The sequence below is a fragment of the Lacerta agilis genome, chromosome 6 (assembly GCF_009819535.1).
Source record: "Lacerta agilis isolate rLacAgi1 chromosome 6, rLacAgi1.pri, whole genome shotgun sequence".
In the NCBI taxonomy this organism is placed as follows: domain Eukaryota; kingdom Metazoa; phylum Chordata; class Lepidosauria; order Squamata; family Lacertidae; genus Lacerta; species Lacerta agilis.
The window spans coordinates 33,595,772-33,610,043 of record NC_046317.1 but is presented as its reverse complement, the minus strand read 5'-3'; positions in this window follow the sequence as shown (position 1 = coordinate 33,610,043).

The following is a 14,272-nucleotide window of genomic DNA, read 5'->3' as shown; positions in this document are numbered from 1 at the left end:
TTCTAAAAGGCAAAATATTTCATTGCATGAACCTATCACGGTTATCAACTGCAACTGCAGGGTTTCCAGGCAAGCAACTGCACAGCAAGTAACTACAGATAACCCAAGCAAGTGAACCAAAGCCAGGTAAATGCAAAGATATCTCAAGATCCCTATAGTCTTGCTGAAGGAAAATGATGGTTTCAATGATGGTTCCGTTTGTGGAATGCCTTCCCTAGTGAGGTGCTTCTGCTTCCATCGTCATTAACTTTCCAGAGGAATTTGAAAACATTTACCTCTTTACCCGGGCATTTGGTGGCTGCAGAATACTGCTATGAAGTAATGAATGAAATAATGTTTTAAATTGTTACTGCTTTTATAATGTTTCAAATGCTCTTTTTGCTATTAAAATGTGGATGTGTTTGCTGTCTTCAGCGCCTTTGGGAGGGAGGTGGGGATAGAAATTAAGAAGAAGAAGAGTTTGGATTTGATATCCCGCTTGACACTGTCAAGGCAGGAGGTGGCACAGGCTGTTTTCCTACATTGCTTTGTGAGGTAAGAGCCAGGCATGATGAAGCAAATGTTGCTGAGATAAACGTATGAGCCAGAACTGGGACAGTCCCCACATAGTTTACTCATGCTCCCTTTAAAAGACAAGTCGCATACCTGTCAAGAAGTCTAAAACGCACAACCTTAATTTAGCATTTAGTGAGAGGATATAGCTGACTTTAGAAAATTAAACAACTGAAGGCTCTCAGGCACATGATTTCCTAGAAACTGAAAAAATGACACTAAACAAAAGTAAGTCTCTAGAATGCAAGTTGGTCTAAAATTAGTAGTTGTTGCTCTTGCAGGAAGGAAATAGTAAAGGAAAGCCACACACATAAGACGTATGATATAGAAAGTTCTTTGGTTGTTGCACTCTGGACATTTTATGCACCTCAAATAGAAATCCACTCAGTACTTGTTATATAATCGGGTAATGTTTCTGTTTTGCCAAGAGCCATAACCTTATATTGCAAATAGCAATTACATTTAAGGAACAGAAAATAATCCTTTCATATCCACCTCTTCAACTATATGGTATGTTCATTGTCATCACTACATGCAATGATACAAACACACACACAAAATAGCTTTGAGTTACCGTAAAGACTAAACACAATGCAGGAATCATTTTGCCCAACGTGGGGCTCAAACCCACAACCCTGAGATTAAGTGTCTCATTGCTCTGCAGACTGAGCTATCTTGGGGCTATATTATTGATCACAGCGCTGGTAGTACTGCAGATTAAGGGATGTTTTCCTGAACAACCCACAGCTGAGCTCTTGTAATTTAAATGGAGCTTTTACTAGAAAACATCTTGATGGATTAATGTGAACGTAGGAACACAGGAGGCTGCCTTACACTGTACACACTATTCCATTTGTATCATAAAAAATATAGTTTTGTCTCAGTCCAGAATCATTTATGCTAGTCCACAACAAGCTACTTTCAATGTAGATTGATTCTAGATCCTGTCATTCACAAGGGTGATTGTGGTTACTTGAGATCGTGTGAAAACCCTGCCCTTGATTAGGTTATCCACCCTTTTCCTGTCTGCACATGCCCCAGGCAAATGAAGAAGGAAGTGGTGATTGCACTCTAGGCATTCACTCACCCACAGCTTCATTGGACAGCTGGGGATACACCACCCATTGCTGAAACCACCTACATCTGTTTCCAAATGGACACACTTCAGGTTAATGCAGAATCAATCTGTAATGAGCTTTAGTGAATGAAACCAGTTTCCCAAGAAGCGCTTTTCAGGGGCGAAAATATGCAATAGATCTAGATTGTGTGTGGTCTGCATATATATATATAAATCCAGTCTCCATAGATTTTTGAATAGAATATGTGTACACAGCCTTCTACCGAGTCAGTCCACTGGTCAATCTTCTTCAGCATTATCAACACTGACTAGCAGTGGAGCACCAGGTCAGTGTCTCAAAATGTCAGGGATTGAACATGAAACCTTCTGCATGCAAACCAATTGTTTTCCTACTTCTGTGCAACATTTTTTTTTCTAGAGGAGAGTTGGGAACAGTAAGATCAATGGACTCTGCTATTCACAGATCTCATCTCAAAACCAGTTATAAATAATATCTAGGCAATATGACTTGGTCATACTTTGAGTAGACTAACTGAAGCCAATGAGACTTCAGTTAGTCATGACTAACTTGTATTCTGTTGATTTCAGTTGGTCATCATAAAGCATCACTAAGTCATGTTTCAAACAATTGCAATATATATGAAAGGTTCACAGGATAGATTCCATGTCTTCTGCTTCCTTTCTAAACATTCTGAGATGGCACTTGCTGCTTCTAAACTACCGGTAGATTAACCTTAGTTGGTCAATGGTTTAACTTCTCAATGAATTTGATAAGACTAGTTCAGTGTAAGTGTGAATGAAATGTCCTCTAAAGAACACTTTGAAAGCACCAGGCATATATAATTCAAAGAAGTAATAGTCCAATAACATTATGCTCAATTTTCCTATAGCAGGTAATGTTGACAGAATTTAAGACTGTATTTCATATTCATGGCTGCAGGGGGAGCAGAATGGGGTTGAGGGTGAGGTTTAAAGACTGTCTCAAGGCAAATCTTTAAAAATGTAGTATAAACACCGACAACTGGGAAACACTGGCCTGCGAGTGCTCCAGTTGGAGAACAGCCTTTACCAAAGGTGTCATAGGCTTTGAAGACACTCGAACTCAGGACGCAAGGGAGAAACGTGCTAAGAGGAAGGCACACTTGGCAAATCCACACCATGATCAACTCCTGCCCGGAAATCAATGTCCCCACTGTGGAAGGACGTGTGGATCCAGAATTGGCCTCCATAGTCACTTGCAGACTCATTGTTAAAACCATGTTTATGGAAGACAATCTTACTCGCCTATGAGTGATCGCCAAAGAAGAAGAAGATCTGGGCAGTCATGTGAAAGCTAACTATCCATGGTTGCCAGATTTACAGAGTAACTGAGATTAGCTGGTTGGACAACCCAGGGTAATTGTAATAAGTGGTCTGGACCATTTGATGTTCTCCCATTGCTGAAGTTGAGCCAAACTAGTTATTATCCTAATGTCTGGTTTCTGCTAAAAGCAGTCGATGTGTTGTTAACCATTTAATCCCTAACATTCAGTAGAATTTTATATTGTGTCATGTGGAGCTGAATCCACCCCACATAACTGGCTGCTAGTGGGGCTTGGGGCAGGGGATACACAAAACATAGTGATGTCTAGAGTTCTGCTAGATAGTAAGGGGACTGAAGATCTAGGTGAATATAGGGCAATATCTCATTTGGGTGTGGACCTGAGAGGCGGCACTGCAGGGTTATTCCAGAGACAAACCTGTGTTAAAGCTCTTTTGAACATTCTAAAGGAACAATACAATATTATAACAATAGGAAAGGAGTAACTGCGGAAAGCATAATTTTTGTGAAAGTGACTAGCCTAGCTAAATGGTTACTAACAGATCTTTTCAAGTAAATGAAACTGCAAAGCAACACCAACTGGAAGACCCAAGTCTAACAATAGAAGAAGAGGAAAAGAAACTGGTGACCCCTGCAATCTCAGATTCTCAGTCATTTTTTGCTAATTTTGCTAGCTTGAGGGTAATAGCAGTGATGGTTTGGAAACTGACATTAAAATTGTATCCTTTGTAGATAGCAAGTTATACGTTGTACAGAGAAATAGATTGCTTGTGCTGCTGATTCCCCCCCCCCCCCAGACATGCTCCACTATGTTTTAATATATTGAAAAGAGAAGGTCGGATACATCTTGCAAACATCTGTTTCTTTATAAAGGTAAGTAGTAAATTGGAGTTTGTTTTCATTCTCTCTTTTTCTCTTGCTTTTTCTTTCAACATGTATATCCTTGTGAAGCTAAGTGGTAAATCACTGTTTACTACTACTATTTATTAAATCTGTATACCACCCTTCATCCAAAGATCACAGGGAGGTTCACAACATAACAATACAAAAGAAGAACACAAAATACACAATGAAAACAAGAACAAACCAAAACCCCAGCTCCCACAAACACAATCAAAAGGACATCAAATGTTAATCAGCCCAACACCTGGTTTTTCTGGGAAATGCTTACAAAGTATATGATAAAATTTTACAAGACTTTTGTAAAACACTTTTTTCTAAAACTACATTGCAAGAGGCACTGCTGCAGTATCCCTGAATCAGTTGGCCATCCTTATATCTTGGTTTAAAATCCTGCAATAAAGGAAAACCTACCACCTTCTGCAACAGTCTTCCCCCCTGTTGAGCAGCTTGTATCAACAAGGAGTTCTTATTGTTGGCCAAAATCCTATTTTGGCCAAAATCCTCTTTCTTGTTATTTGATCCTGTTGGTTCAGGTCTTACCCTCTGGAGCAGAAAAAAAGCAAACTGGCTCCAATTTTTCTAGCCTTTGAAGACAGCTGTCATTTCATATCTCACTCTTATCTTCTCCATGCTAAACATACCCAACTCCTTCAGTTTTTCCGTGGCCCCTAACCATCTCTTCCACCCACTGTCTATGCTTCTTATTTTCTTTGTCACTATGTTGCACTCACATTCTAAAATTCCTTTGTTCACAGAACTTCAGTAATTACAAATGGAATAAAAGTGGACTTTTCCCAATCCCACTTAGTAAAAGATGGAGGGCTAATACAGACTTGCATTTGACCTGTGCCTAGAAAGCACGAGACAAGTGGGAAACCATTCAGACCAGGACTTTCTAAGCACACCTGTTTTTGCCCTTGCCCTGCTGCTTTCCCCAGGAAAACCCACTCTAGTGATAAATCAGAACAAATGTCAGTCCTAAAACAATCAGATTGATGCTTGCTCCAATTCAGCAAGAAAGATTGGGTTTCCTCAGGGAAAAGGAGTGGGGCAAGGGCAAGTCTGGAAGAGCCCAGAGTTGTCTTTCTGAACTTGATTAATTTACTGAAAAATAAAAAAATAAATCAATTGGAACAATAGTTGAGAAAATACCCAGTTTTGAAAAGGATGGAGAGGATAAATTGCCATTAGACACACAAACACACACAAAATAGGTCTATAGGTTCTGAAAGATTAACATGTTTGTTCAAACAATTGCGAGAATGTGACCTGAAATGCAGAGTATGGATTCTGAGTTGTGTTAGTTTCCAAACAAAACTAGGGAATATGTATTGTTTTCGGTTGTTTTTAATCAATGAAACAGGAAAGAATCATGAACTTGCTAATGTAGGGTTCGAGCCCCCCATTAGGCAAAAGATTCCTGCAGGAACCCTCAGGGTCCTTTCCAACTCTGTTCTATCATTCTTTAATCCCATCCCAAATGGAAGACAGAGGCACCATGAAGGAACTTCCTGAATAGCAGGAAGTGTTATTCACATCACAGATATGCAGTGCCAATGAGAAGGAACTAGTGCAACGCTAATTGCAGCACTGACCTGCTCTTTCCCCCTCTTTTTTTAATGAATGATTTAAAACCTCACTATCAAGTTGGTTTATAACCTGCTCCTTTCCTTTCCTAAAAAGAAATTGCTCAACATCTCATTATTAAAGTTGGTTTACGAAATATACTAGAACAGGGACCACTCAAGAGGTGGGGAAGGGGAGAGAAAGTGCCATGACAGGGTAAAAGAAGCCGCAGTTTTAATTTTTATCCCCATTCACCGTTTTGTAGCCTGAAGTCAACCAAGTCTGACACAGAAACCTGAATGGGGGGAAATCGCCAGCTGGGGCTGAGTGAGCCTCAATCCTTGAAATGTGGCTATACATGGCACCTTACTGACAAGAAACAGAATTGTCAGGTGGTGAGTGAGGAAGCAAGTATGGGCGGAGAGAGGGAGACTGATATCTAAGCAGGCAGGAACTTTGACTGCTGCTTTCACACACACACACACACACACACACAGAGCCGGGCTTGCTCTAAGCAGCTTCTGTGCAGCCAGCCCATGAGGTGCTGATGGGAAGAGGAACTTGAAGTTACATCTGCAGTGAACAGGGGTGAGTTGCCGCATAGATGCAGATTGCTTTTTTCGGGGGGGGGGGGACGACGACGCAGGGGTACACATACCCCTAAACATTTTGTGAATCTTTGTACTTTTGTCAATTTACTGTATTTATTTTTCCTGATTTGAACTATAAAATGGTGATTTTCTTGAGTCAAAACGAGAGTATCCCTACACATTTTTTTTAAAAAGAAAATATAGCACTGGATATATAACTGAAAAAGAAGGGGAAGAAGGAGCTCGTATTTGTTTGGCACCTGAGGAGAAATCAGGGACATAAGCCTCCTTACTGGGCAAAAGTATAGTCTTTTTAAAGCAGAAAGAAGCCAAATTTTTCCCTCTGATTCCATAGTAAGATCTATGGTTTTAAAATAGAGAGTCTCGTGTGGTTCACAGAGCTTACTCTTAGGTCATTGGGTATGGGTTTGCAGCCTTCCTTGAACATAGTGCAGGTGAGGTCCCAGCTGGGCATGGGTAGAGCCCACAGAAATGCTACAGCTCCTGGTGTATAAAAAACTTTCGCTAAAGAGAAAAGTTGAGGAGTGGAGAAGGAGTCAGAGGCATGTACATGAGCGGTGAAGATGAGGTAATCAGCCATATACCAGTGGAGGAAATGCCTTGCCAAAAAGTCAAACAGGTGAACAAGGCATGGAAACGCTCCACTTTATGCCTTGTACGGAAGCAGCTCTCTTAAAGGAGAACTTGTAGGAGGGAATAGAGGCCCTTTCCAAAAGCTTTCCAAGCGCTTTTAAAATAAATTTTATTTTTTTAATTAAGCTAGTCTTGAGCCAGTACAATAAACCAATCACACCAAATGGATAAGCCAAGTTAAATCTTGTGCAGTGGATTCATGTTTCAAAAATCTCTAAATGGTATGTGTGTATCCCCCCAATAAATAAATAAAAGGCAGAGCCTACAAATAATGCATTGTTTTTAAAAGAAAAAGTTTTGTAAACTATCAGGACACTGATTTGCTGGTGTTTGCCATTTCACAAATGATTTTGGGGGAGATGGGGGTGCTGAGCCCACTAATTTTGTCTTAAATACCGGTAAATCTAAGTGGTGCAGGCATGGGGCAGAGAGGAGCTCATTATTATAGCATGAATGCTGTCCAAAAAGTGTCCACCTAGTCTTCATACAGCTGGGTAACACTGCAAAATTAATAATAAACCAGTGGAAAAGTCCCTGACAATGATGGGGAAGCTGTCATGGCAAAGGATACAGTTGAAAGAGAAAGGGGCCAGGGAGAGATGAGTTTGCTGTGCAAAGCGTGGCTGCAGCAAGAAGCAGGGGATGAGAGATGATCAGCAGGACAAAGTGATGGAGGGATTTCAAAGTGAAGACTAGAACACTAAAGCTGCTATACAAATCAGCGTATCACTTGTGTGTGTTTGTGTGTAAGACGTAGTCCAAGATTGGGGAATGTGGAAGATTACCAAGCAGATTTCGTTTTAAGAAATGTGTAGTACTGAAAAGCAATGCCTCAAATCCACTGATCCCTTTACGAAGGATTTAAGCATTTGAAAACCCCACAGCTGAATGCATATCTTCTTTGTTCTCAACTCTTCCCCTCTTTATCACAAATGTCACAAATTTAAAAATCATTTATTTGTATGCCCACTTCCTTGTTTAATTCTCCCTTTGATGAAATTAGTATAACTGGCACTTGCCAAAAATTGTTGTTGCTCCCACAATTTTTCCTTCCATAATAATCCCATTTGTGAAAAGTATTTTTTCTTTATTCTTAGGTTTCTATATTGTTTAGTGGGTTTGGAGAGAGAGGGAAAGAGGTTACAGTCTGCATAGATATATTTGAAGATCAGAGGAGCTTTATAAAGCTGCCGCCTTATATTTCTCACTTTCCCATCCTCACTCCCCTCTAATATTTACATGAGGAAAGGACCATGGCCCAGTGGGACAACATCTGCCTTGCATGCAGAAAGTCCAAAGTTCAAGGTTCTGGGGTCTCCAAGTAGGGCTTGGAAAAGTGCTTTCCTGAAACCCTGGACAGCAGCTTCCGGTTGATGTAGGCCAGGCATAGGCAAACTCAGCCCTCCAGATGTTTTGGGACTACAATTCCCATCATCCCTAGCTAACAGGACCAGTGGTCAGGGATGATGGGAACTGCAGTCTCAAAATATCTGGAGGGCCGAGTTTGCCTATGCCTGACGTAGGCAGTACTGAACTAAATGGAGCCATTGTCTGACACGCTTTAAGGCAGCTTCCTATGTTCTCATGGCACTGGTGGACTTGGAGACAGTATGGTACCCAGTAGGCTTCTGGGTATATGGTTTCAGGCAAAGAGACGTATGATTCTAAAGACAGAATCCCATGAATTGGTCCCCACTGGAAGAATTCCAAAGAGGGTGCATACGTGCATTTGATATTTTCCGACTTAAACCTGTGAGGTATTTTCCCCTGCTTCCCTCAACAAACTGCCTACATTAAAAACAATTCTTGTAAAAAGGAATCACACTTCTTTCTTGTAAATGGCCTAGACTGATCACTCATCCATTTCTGGGTGCTTGACAGAAAAAGAAACCGAAATGAAAAGCAATTCATCTGGTTTGCTTTGCTACCTGATGTATCAACCTGAACAAGCCAGATAGCCATACACCATCTCCCAAAGAGACTGTGGGAACAAAATTTAATGAAGAAATTCATATTCCTTCCTGATGGTGAAAGAAAAGGCTCAAAAAGAAGGTCCAAATTTCCTAGAAACAACAATTTTCTACAGTGACTGTGGAGCTGGAACCAGTCTGTAGTAATCCCACTAAGGTGATCACCTTATGCTGTTGTAGACAGCAATGTGTAATAGTGGCAGGACCAGTGATATTTGGTGTGGAGACACAAAGGAGAACACAAGACCATCCTTATCTTCATTTGGGAAATGCTGGAGGATGTGGAAATATAAAATATAGTACATTATTGAAGTACTCCTATTACAGAATACTTTTGTTGGCAAAATATCCTCCATTTCAGTGCTATTTTTCTAGAAAAAGAGTTGCCGGAACTCACCACAAACACCGCCCCTGTTCTCTTAGAACGGCAATGGCACCCACTTGAGAGATGCTGGAACTGAGTTCTGGCGAGTTCCGGCTGAAAAAAAAGCCCTGCCCTATTTGGTTGCTCCTGTCTCCCTTCCCCCCAAAACAGCTGTACTCAGTGACTGTATTGTCACCCACATGAAATAAGCTTAGAAATTCAAAGGTGATATAATTAAACCATTTTTGTTTTTGGCACACAAGCTATTTTCCTTTCTCTCTAGCTGGGTCTTATAATTCTGATACGTTAACTGAAATCTGTTAAACCTGTTTGAGCAGATGTGGGGAGGGAGGGACTGATATTGTACACACAGAAACACAAAGTGAGCGGTGTTGACTCTCTTGTCATACCAATTTAAAATCTCTGGAGAAACTATCATGTGCCCAGAATGCCAGCATAACTGAACACAACAGGTGGCGTATGGTTACACAAAAAAGAACACACTGCAGTGTAGCCAGAAGTGCAGTTTAAAGCTTCTTCCAGTCACATAAGGGATGTTTCTGACTTACAAATTAGCACTGTGTGAGAAAAGGGGAAAATTCAGAAAAGTGGGTTGTTGTCCCCCCCCCCCCGACACATTTGCACAAGTTACAGAGTAAAGATTTTGATAAGCCAATTCTTAATATATTCTTTTCTAAATGGTCACTTTATACTTATATTTTCCTTTTTCACAATTTTTATATTGTAACACAAAATAGTATGGGGAACCGTTGGTTCTCCAGATGTTGCCGAACTACCACTATCTTCCCTGGTCATTGGCCATACTGGCTGCGGCTGATGCGAACTGTAGCCCAACAACTTCTGGAGGGCCAAATGTTCCCACCCCTATGTTAAATAGCTCATTGTCTGAAAACATTAATAGTACACATTTAGCTTTAGATCCATGTGGGTTGACTGAATTTTCCTTCTTGTTGATTCATGTCAATTATACATTCACACTTTCACTGTCAAAAAGAAATCTGTGCAAATGATGATTATAATAAACAAGAAAATCAAATTTGTTACCATTATTACCATTATTATTTATTAATTTTTTGAACTGCCTTTTAAATGTGTCTCATTTACAAATGTACCATAAAAACAGCTTTGAATCATTAAAAAAATAGTACCAGAAATAATAACTAAAGATAGATTTAGAAACAAAAGGCAGAGACATTTTCATCCAGCTAAAAAGGCTTTTCGAAACAAACGTGTATTCGTTTTTTCCAGAAGGTATAGATAATGAACACCTGTTCTAGCTCAACATTACTAGTTAAGTTGTTACATTCTTATTGCCAATTACCGTATATTACCTATGGCACAAAGCATATGAAAGCAGAAGTAATTTTGCAGACAAAAACAACTTTTGAGGAACTTTTCTGTTTGTACAGAATTCTGCTGACCATACTCCTCACTTTAGTATACATTTATGATTCCAATTGGATTCATTTGCACTTGCAATTCCTCTGAAAGATTCAAAGATCAATTCATGTCTATTGTACCTTTACTTGTAATGTGCAATCTAAGTTATTTCAGCACAGCAAACAAAATATAATGGCATTGCTGCTCTTTAACAACCCTTCACAGTCCTAACCGGTCTTCACTATTCTTGCTCTTCCACCTCATAAGCCTCCAGAGTCCAACAGAACCCTAATTTTGCCCCTTGGCAGGCAAAGGATGGCAATCATTTCAATGGTTCCACCATACTTGAATATAGACCACAAGTGAGCAAACTACAGCAACCACATCCATTGCAGCACTGACACTTCCTTAGAGAAAGGTTTCCCACCCAACTAACTGAAAACAAATTAGGAGGATCCAGTTGTATGTGTAGCACACTAAAGTCAGAAAGTAATTACTTTTATTTGCTTTTCAGAACAGTGGCTGTAGCTGGTCTGCTGTACAAAATGAATTAGTAAATATCATTAGACAGTAACCCCATTAAACCCAGTGGGGTTTATCACATAGGATTAGGGGGTTATCTGTGGTAGCCATGGTGAAAATGGAAGCAGGGCAGTCTATATTCTGGATTAGTTAATCCAAAACATCTTCATCTCTGGGTCTGCCCGCCACCAGCAATGTGGTTCTTGATAGAAGATTGCCCACCGCCCTGACGCAGGCACCCTCTTTTAAGGACCTGGCAACTCTAACACTATGAGCAGCACATTTTGAAAAAAATCAGCACTAGGATGTTTATCTGAGTTGATGCAACCCAAAGGCTGCTATGACCTTGGAATGATTCTGTTTCTCTGTTTTTGTTTAAGCACTTGTGCTTCCAGAAGAGACAGAGGGGAAGAAGAAGCAGCATTTGGTCATGAACCAGAAAAGAAACCCGAGAAACATTGCTCATGAAAGGCAAAATAAAAAATAATTTAAAAAATACAAAGAGCAAGGGCATCCCTAAAATTAGGCTCTGCTCCTAGAATGAGCTTCATGTTTTATTGTAACTGTCTGTTATTTCTTGTAAAATCCAGATGTTCAACATTGCACTGAAAAGTCCCAGGAGCTTGGGATGTGGTGGTGGAGGAGTTCTGCCTTCCTGTTCTGAGAAGTAGAAAAGATCCCTCAACCCCATTATCTTTGATGAGTAGCTAAAGGGTTATCCCCCCTCACCACAGAGATTTGTTTGTTTGTTTTAAAACAGGCCAAGCAAACCCCAGCAAAAACCCATGCACCAAGATGTTCTTCACGGCACATGTTCCCTTAACGGTTTGGCTTTTAGTACACATTGGAATAGGTAAGTATAATACCAAGCAAATGCAGTGGCTTCACTATTTGGGGTTGGGCTTGGGCCCCCCGTCCTTGGCCCAAACACCCTCAGTAGGATTCCTAAACCTGGAAGTGTTTTGTGCATAGCAGGCGCAAACCTGAGAATCTTCTTATGAAGATGCTCTCACCAAGTAAGACGATTGGCTCCCTTTGGCCCAGTACAGTCTACTCTGACCTACTGCAAGTCCCAAAGGCTTTAGGCAGAGGTCTCTTTCATCACCTGCTATCTAACGGGCTTTTAACTTGAAGGTTTCAGAGGTTAAGCCTAGATCCTCATGAATGCAAATAACATGGTCTGCTATCGCCGCAATGCATAGTACCATCCCCACTTGGGAGTGATGAGCATAACAACATAAGGAGTGCCTGCTAGATCAGGCCAGTGGCCCAGTTAGACCACCATCTTGTTTTCCCAGTGGTCAACTAAACACCGAAGGAAAGCCCGCAAGCGAGTCCTGAGCCTTCTCGCCTCCTGCAGTTTCCAGACACTGGTATTCAAATGCCTACTGTCCCCAACCAACCTTTTGTAAATCCCAGCCACAGCACCCTTTGGGGACTAGCCTGCCAAGCAGGCCCTGTCTTTGCCACAGCGAGTTTCCATATGTTAAGAAACCTTGCTCATTTGGGGGAACTGCATGTTCTGGGGGGAAACTCTTTCTTTTATTTGAACTGTTCTATCAGAAAGCATCACATTTTCCTTTCCTTTTCTCAATCTAGGAGTACATTTTGGGAGCACAATTGCTTGCATCAGTAAAAAGTTGAGTAGCATTGCTCTCTCTCTCTCTCTCAAACAAATATTCTGTTTATGTATTAGGCTAAAAACATTGTTAAGAACCACCCATCAGAATTCCTAATTGTATATCATTCTGCAGAGCTGATACATAGATTTACCTACTAGGAACTGCATATTGACTGTGGGGCCTATTGCTGCAGCAATTGTAATTGCAGATAAACAGATAGGCTGAATTATCTCTAAAGAACCTGCATTGATATTGACACAGGAGCTACTTAAGCCTTAAGGGATATGATTATTTCATTTTCCGTAATTGTTTCCAGCCATTTTCAGTTGTGTGCCCTATGGCCATATATACTTTACAGTTTATTGAGAAATCCTGCTACAATAAGATGGCTCATTTGTTGCTTTTGATTGCAAGCAGGGGCTCATCCAAGGGACACAGGTGGTGCTGTGGGTTAAACCACAGAGCCTAGGGCTTGCCGATCAGAAGATCGGTGGTTCAAATCCCCGCGAAGGGGTGAGCTCCTGTTGCTTGGTCCCTGCTCCTGCCAACCTAGCAGTTCAAAAGCATGTCAAAGTGCAAGTAGATAAATAGGTACCGCTCTGGCAGGAAGGTAAACGGCGTTTCCATGCGCTGCTCTGGTTCGCCAGAAGCAGCTTAGTCATGCTGGCCCCATGACCCGGAAGCTGTACGCCGGCTCCCTTGGCAAGTAAAGCGAGATGAGTGTCGCAACCCCAGAGTCGTCCGTGACTGGGCCTAATGGTCAGGGGCCCATTTACCTTAGGGGCTCATCCAAACTTCCATTTGACCCACAGCTAGGGTTGCCATATTTTGAAGAAGGAAAAAAAAGAGAGGACACATTTGCCAGCAACTGGGGCAGGGGGGAGGGGATGCGGGAACAGGCCATGCCATGGTGGGGTGCACATGGGAGTGACATTGGTGGGCACCAGAGAGTGACGCGGGAAAACTCGATACCAAAGGAAACTCCCCAGACATTTTGGCAAATTCAAAAAATCTACCCAGACAGAAAATTAACTTTGAAAAGGAGGACTTGTCCTGGAAAATGAGGGTATATGGCAATCCTACACAGCTTTCCCCAGGAAAACCCACTCTTTATCGCTGAATCGGCGCAAATGTCAATCAGGTTTTCCATGCACTGACATTTCTGATTCAGTGCTAAAGAGCAAGTTTTCCTGGGTGAAGGGGCAATGCAAACAGAAAACTGCTCAGACCCCCTTTCTAGAAAGCACAGGGCAAGCCGAAAAATTAATGGACAAGCCCTAAATTAATTCATTAGTATTAAATCACTGGAAAACATAACTGTTCAAGCTAAAATGAGCACCAACTGTATTATATCTGTATATACACTAAAAGAATTCACTTGCTCCCTGTGTAATAATTATATAATGTCAGGCCTGCCAGGCACATACCATATTTTTCCGTCTGTAAGACACCCCCATGTATATTTTTGGGGACTCAGTTTTAAGAAAATGAAGGGAGATGGCCAGAAGTTGTTGAGTCCCCCCCCCAAAAGCAGCTGTGGGCAGGAAACACTCCCTAGAGATCATTTCCCATCGGAGGAAGTTGTGCTCCCACCAACCAACTGGCTGGCGGGAGCACCGCTCCCCCCCCCATGCCACTGTCCGTGTATTGGACGACCCCTGTTTTTTGACATGATTTTTGAGGCAAAAAACCTTGTCTAATACGCAAAAAATACGGTAGTTGTAGAAGG